This window comes from Entelurus aequoreus, linkage group LG05, assembly GCF_033978785.1.
Source record: "Entelurus aequoreus isolate RoL-2023_Sb linkage group LG05, RoL_Eaeq_v1.1, whole genome shotgun sequence".
Taxonomy (NCBI): domain Eukaryota; kingdom Metazoa; phylum Chordata; class Actinopteri; order Syngnathiformes; family Syngnathidae; genus Entelurus; species Entelurus aequoreus.
Window position 1 is genome coordinate 55,448,322 of NC_084735.1, and position 7,536 is coordinate 55,455,857.

Below are 7,536 nucleotides of genomic sequence, written 5' to 3' on the forward strand. Positions count from 1 at the left end.
ACAAGTACCAAACCGGCTAGGACGGCCTTATTCCTTATGTTGTTCCTTATGATGTTCCAAGCTAGCTAAGTGGCTACCTTAACAATTCGCGAGCCTTCTTGTCTGCTGTTGCTTGCTCATACTCTGTGTGTAACATGTTTAGCCATGTCCTCCAGTGATAATACTACTTGTAAGAAGGAGGTGATGATTATTAACGTACGGACGTTACTTCTGTCGGACGGAGGACTGAGAATAAGTAAAGTATCAGCTGGAAGGCATAGGCTATTGTGATTGGCATTGAAAGGCATTAATCGGTATTAGCTGATCAATCTGGGCATCTCTAGAAAACAATAATGGATTAGATGTATCATACTTGCCAACCTTGAGATCTCCAATATCGGGAGGTGGGGGTAGGGGGGGCGGGGGGGCGTGGTTGGGGGCGTGGTTATTTACCGCTAGAATTCACCAACTCGAGTATTTCATATATATTTCATATATATATACATGTATATATATATATATATATATATATATATATATATATATATATATATATATATATATATATATATATTCTAGCTATATATATATATTTATTTTATTTACATAAAAGAAATACTTGAATTATCTATCCATTAGATGGCAGTATTGTCCTGTTTAACTTCTCTGTTCATGACTGAGAAATCATTTTGGCCACCGTGTTCAATGGAGAAGTCTGTTCTACATATTTACAGGCAACATACACCTTCCCCTTCGAACTGTCCAGGATGAACTGAAATTCTTGTTTCCATTCATTTTGGAACTTGCAAGCGTATTTATATTGTGGGAAAGCGGACGTGAGAATAGGCTGTCCCCACTCAGTCTCAGGTCCGCATTGAGCTGGAGGGGGCGTGGCCTCCAGCTCCGGCTGAATACCGGGAGGTTGTCGGGAGAAAATCTCTGCCGGGAGGTTGTCGGGAGAGGCGCTGAATAACGGGATTCTCCGGCTAAAAACGGGAGGGTTTGGCAAGTATGGATTTATATTCGCAGAACTGAGAACCCATTATTCATTCCCTCCACATTCACACATTGATAGTGGTATGCAACATTTGTAGCCGCAGCTGCCCTGGGGTAGACTGACAGAAGCGTAGCTACCAATTTGAGCCTACAGTCCCTCGTACCACCGCCAAACATTCATTCATCAGTGTGAGCGGCACTGGGAGGAAACTGGGTGAAGTGTATTGCCCAAGGACACAACGACCGTGGCTAGAATGGTGGAAACTGGAATCGAACCTGGAACCCTCAAGTTATTAGCATGGCCACTCTACAATCTGAGCCATGCCGTCGCCATGTTTTTCTCCATAATTATCCCTCAACTTTATCTATATATCAACCACAAGTGCTATGATAAATAGTCAAAAAAAGTAACTAATTACACATTACAAGTCTTACTTGGTTATTTACTGCTCAACCTAACCAGTAGTTACATTTTGGATGACATGAAACCATGAATGACCATAACAGCCTCAGGGACCAGGACTCAGCTATTAGCTCAACATTAGCGTGTTGGTGTTGTCGCGGCTTCGAGCGATTGGACGTACGCTGCGTTCCATTTACCCCGGACGTTTTCGGAGCTGGGAATGAGGTCACAGCGACGTTAAGGGCGTTCTAGTTATGAGGTCAGAAATTAAGATGGCCGCATCCACGAAAGTTGTTCTTGCGCTGGCCTTATCTGAATATAAAAACCAATTATGGACAAACATATGCACTCCTTCTGTCACCTTCAAACACTGAGGATAAAAGGAAGCACAAAGACACCATTGCTAATGATGTAGAACGTATAAAAACATGAACAAATTTTAATTACACTACAGTAACATCACCATAAATAAATGTCCAACAATGCATTGTATATAGATGATTTAATCCGACAAAAACTAGTGCTAATGACGGATATTACAGAAGCTTCTATTATTGTTTAGACTCAGAACAGCCATTTTTGAAGCCATCTCGGTGTGGTGGGACACCCAACTTTCTAAGACCCTGTCTACATTAAGCCTGATAACTCATTAAACAAATAATCATTTAGCCTAAGCCCCGTTCAGCCACACTAAATCATTGTGAAGGTTCCTCTCCTTGGATAATTTTTTACACGGGTAAGTGTGCCGTGTATTTCTTGAATCTCCAGCTCTTAGCTTTGTATGGACTCATTGATCATTTAAAAGTTAAAGTACCAATGATTGTCACACACACACTAGGTGTGGTGAAATTTGTCCTCTGCATTTGACCCATCCCCTTGTTCACCCCCTGGGAGGTGAAGGGAGCAGTGGGCAGCAGCGGTGCCGCGCCCGGGAATCATTTTTGGTGATTTAACCCCCAATTTTAACCCTTGATGCCGAGTGCCAAGCAGGGAGGTAATGGGTCCCATTTGTATAGTCTTTGGTATGACTCGGCCGAGGATTGAACTCACAACCTACCGATCTCAGGGCGGACACTCTAACCACTAGGCCACTGAGTAGGTACAAACTGAGTTCGTAGAGGAAGTGACGCCAGAAAGACCGCGCCCCACACAGGAAGTGACGCCAGAAAGAACGCGCCACAGCCAGCTTCATAATAAAGCGGTTTCGTAACTCGGAGCCAACCACTGGAAATATGAAGGCGAGTCATCCAGACATGCCCGTGTTTCTCCCTCCGTCTGTACAGACGCTTGTGGAAATCACACATGAATAGCTTAAGAGAAAGCGATTGCAGCTATTTGGGATACAACACTTCTCAGACGGCAAGAGAACTTTCGAATGTACAGGTCAGCTGTGATTCTACTTACCGAAAAACTTTGTCCATTTGTCGAAGGAGAGATAACGAGAATGTGGGCTCCCGTGGATGTGCTAAAACAGGTAGCGTGTCCTTTGTATTACCTGGCTGTCGAGGGAAGACTACGGAAAACGGCGAATGCTTTTGGACTGGCAAAGTAGACTGTATCAGTTATTGTCCGCCATGTATGTCGCAGACTCAAAGTCTAGGTATATAAAGTCACCAAAAACGAATGGACAATGAAGGTGAAGGCAAAAGAGTGAGGAGTGTCCTAACCAGATATTTAGATCCCTAGATTGATTGATGTAAAATGTTCTTTATCACATCGTTTATTTTCACATGTCCATTAAAGATTTGATTAATTTATGATGGCTCAAGTGTGATTCACTACGATAGGGCCCCCACAGCACACTGGATTCCAGTTAATTGAAATACTACAACACTGGATATTGTTCAGATAAGTTAAATGTAAGAACTTGCACACACAGCAACACTGGAGATGACTATGACGTGTGCATTTTCCGCGCATACGTACTCGGTCGCGTTGTGCCGGCGGACGGAGGGGGTAGGGGGTCTTAAACGACCATTGTGGACAAGGATAAAGTTAGGTGGGATTTACCCTGCATAAACCTTAGTGTAGAAGGGGCCTAAGAGTTTGGGGGGCATTTAAGTAGAAATTTCCTAGAAGGAATTTGAAAATTCCGACTACCCCGTACAAATGGGACGCGTCAGTAGTGTTGGCAGCCGCAGAGACTCAATTGTCTGTGGGACACAGTTTATAGTTGACACAAACATTGTAATGTTGTCAGCTCCATATTTTTCTGTTTTTGTTTTGTGTGATGCTTGCATATGGAAAGGTGTTTGATTTGTGTCTTGGTAAGTAACTCAATGTTCTTTGATTTGTAACTGTAATTTGATTACTGACAATACCAACATATGCTGTGTTACACTATTGTGTTACAGTTAGGGCTGTCAAAGGATTAAAATATTTAATACAACTTGCGATTAATCGCAGATAAATATACTTTTTCTTCATTAAAACATGTACCCTAGACAGATAATTTTCAGTTTTTTATTACCATGACTAGATAATTGGTTTGCTTTAATGAAATGTTTTTCAACATTATGCTTTTTGAAACAGCTCAATACAAAAAGGACACAAACACCCTTTTAATGACAATGAAAAAAAAAACCTTGCCTTGGTGTCTTGCCAGATTTTGTATTTTGTAGAAATACAGAATTTGTATTGCTGCTTTAGGAGCACTTGCATTCAGAGGAGGAGCTACACTTCTATGTTCAGATACCAGTTTCACACATTAATAACACAAAATATGCATTGCTACGATCATGGTTTGAACGTCAAAAATGTTTGGTAATATAATCTGTGATATTTCTACCTGTATAAATGTTTCTGATATTCTGTACATTACATGTTGTACAAGTTAATCATGTTCATATCTCTGCATGACAATGTTTTAACCCTTTCTAATAATACAATGTAGTATTAGGCCTGCTAAACATTCTGTAATTGAGGACTCAACCAGGACATGTTATAACATAATATACACTTTTTTTCAATCTGCCAGTAAAAATATCACACACAACATTACAAAACATCTTTGACAAAGCATGATTGTATTGTAATTTTTCCTTTTTCCTTTTTTTATGGTAGTTAGACCAAATTTGACGCTTAGGGCTATTATTGTGAAGTATGTGAGTGGTATGAGAAGCGTCTTAACTTTTTTGACGAATGTCTCCAATAAAAGTGACTCAAGACTCCCTTTCAACCCATCTTTTTTTCGGCTGAGTTTTTGTTCCATCTTATTAAAGCAGTTCGAATAACAATTTACATCTATGTAATCCAAACATAGACGTGAAGCTCCTCCTCTCTACAAGCGGCATAGCGTGCCAGCAATGATGTTATCTCACGGCAATTGAAGATAAAATGGTCTTTTTTTGTCGAGAGAACAATTTGCCATGGCTTTGGACCTGAGCTTTCCATAATGTCACCTTTTCTTTGTGCATTTCTGCCCGCTATTTTCGAGCTTGTGGCTCAACAGTAACAGAAGGCCATTACATTCCTCCACGCTACAGAATGGACGAAGGTCAAAAAGGAGTCAGGACACTTGCGTGCGTTAATCATGCATCAAAACAATTATCACCTTTAAAGGAATTTATAGTTAACAAGTTATTATTGCATTAACTTTGACAGCCCTATTTACAGTCAAATAAAATCTGATTACATTTGTTACGATTGTCACAAGACGTAGGTAAAATAATTGACAAGACAAACAAAAATAAAACAACAAGAGAGGGTGCTCAGACTAAGAAAACAATAGTAATGGACGTAATTAAAATACCAACTTAAACTTAACAATACCGATGGGAGAGTTCGAAAATCGAATGAGACAGATTTAGATCAAACTAGACAAAAACCAAACGAGGAGACAATTAAAAATAATAGATAGAGACATCACTAAACGTCATCAAGTTACATGTAGGATGGATATTGTATTAATATTTAATATTGAGAACAAATGTAGGTATAAACTATCAACGGATTCTAACTAAGTGTGTCCTAATACAACCTTTTCACTTAGGATACAATACCAATATTGGAGCCTTGATTATTGGCCGATATGTTATCAGTAGTGTGGAATGTTAGAAATTATTATAAGATACGATACCAGCAGGAATATATCATACTTTTATTATGTTGTAATTTGGAATGTTAGAAAATGTTTGATTAAGTGAAATTAGTCAAACAGAAAACAGTGGTACATATGAAAAACACTAACCTATTTATTATTAACTGTCTGGAATGGACTTGTGCTGTCTTTAAGTTGAAGTACAGTGGCAATTGTTTTTTTGAGGGGACACTGAGTGGCCACAACAATTCAAGAAGTTAAGCTCATGACATAGTAAGTTGAATGATGCAGACACGTGTGTTACTGGATACTTTTTCTAATACGCTTAAGCCTTGGAAACGTTGTGTGTGTGAGTAATATGCAACTATAATGTGTTGGTACTTGTTTATATTGACAAATGTGCTGTTTTAGACTGACATATTGTTCAATGAAGGACACTTATTACGAATGTCTAGCTTGTGTGCTACTGTGTGCTGAGCTGTTGTGTAGCTGCTAACTCCTAGTAGCATATGGCCTACAATGTTTACTTTTTGTAAATGACTAAAATACAAAAAAGACCAACCTTGTGTGGAAGTAAACGCACTGCAGGATCGGAGATATCTATAAACTATTACATGTATTATACTTTATAATCCTTATTATCTTTATAGTATACCTAATTGCTGCGAAAGGGAGATAGAGTGCAAGTACTCATTTTCAAACATGTTGATGTACTTTATGGTAACACCTTTGTGAAAATAAAGCAAACCATTTCAATATTTCTGTCATTTGTCATACTCATTATTCAATGGCAGCAAGTTACCACAAGGTCTGATCACCACAAATTAATGATTCAAAGTGATCTATAAGTCAAAATAACACCAAACAAAACAAAGCATGTAAAACGTACTCTTGATAAATTAAACAGAGCATTTTCTTACCTTAACACAGTCTTTTTTTCTTCCTGGCAAGAATAAATGTTTTAGATAATTATTTCGTTAGATGACGACATGACGTTTTTTCAAAGCACACAAAATCAGAGCGAAAATTGTCAAACATTAGTGTTACTAATTTAAATTGAGCAAAAACGCGGAAAGAGTTGTAAAATGTTCTTGCTTTTAGTCCAGTTAGTTAGTCCAGGTAGTTGTTGCTTTGGAGGCAGAAGAGAAGTGGATTACTAATCCTCCAGAGTGGGAGGAGTTCAGATGCACACTGTAAAAAACCAAAGTGTCACAATGAAGAAAAAATCACTATGTGAAAAAAGTAACACCATATATCAAAGTCATAATGTAAAAAGCAGCATACTGGAAAAAAAAGTTGTACCAAAAGAAAAATTCACACTGTAAAAAAGTCACACAGTGAGAACAAATGATTTGGGGGAAAAAGGCATGCTGTAAAAAAAAAGCTGTGTAAAAACACTAAAAAAAAAGACAACAATGTTAAATTATTAACAAAAATATTCAGTAAAAAGTCACACTCTTGTGACACTATAAAAAATTATGTGGTAAAAAAAAAAGGAATCTGTAAAAAAATATGTGTGAATAAAGTTGCATTGTAAAAATCGTCAGGCTACAAAATGACACAACAAATAAAGAGAACATGCTGTAAAATGTCCCACTGAAAGAAAAAGCCACACTGTAAAAAATCATGTCGTAAAAAAGTCCATCCATCCATCCATCCATTTTCTACCGCTTGTCCCTTTCGGGTCGTGGGGGGTCCTGAAGCCTATTTCAGCTGCAATCCGGCGGAAGGCGGGGTACACCCTGGACAAGTCGCCACCTGATCGCAGGGCCAACACAGATAGACGGACAACATTCACACTCACATTCACACACTAGGGCCAATTTAGTGTTGCCAATCAACCTATCAAATTGTAAAAAAGATAGAATAAAGAATTTAAAAAAAAAGGTCACACCATAAATAAGCAGCAGCAGGCTGTAGGAAAAAAATTACAAAGTTCCCTTTAAAATGTCATAGTTAAAAAAATATCACTGAAAAAATGTCAGGCTGAAAAAACTAAAATTTACATAAAGTTACACTGTAAAAATAAATCATACTGTGAAATGGCACGCTTTAAAAAAAGTCACGCTGTAAAAAAGAAGTTTATTTAGCGCAATGGTCCTCAAACTAGGGCCCGCGG

The 7,536-nt window shown here is 38.4% G+C and overlaps 1 protein-coding gene across 3 annotated transcripts in view; it reads right to left on the reverse strand.

Annotated features, from left to right (window-relative positions):
- gdpd5a (glycerophosphodiester phosphodiesterase domain containing 5a) overlaps window positions 1-6,640 on the reverse strand; it is a 74,319-nt gene extending 67,679 nt beyond the window's left edge. For all 3 annotated transcript variants that reach the window (XM_062048413.1, XM_062048414.1, XM_062048412.1), the window contains exon 1: window positions 6,338-6,640. The gene's annotated coding sequence lies outside the window, so the exon portion shown is untranslated. The remainder of the gene's footprint in view (window positions 1-6,337) is intronic.
- Window positions 6,641-7,536: the final 896 nt, after the last annotated feature.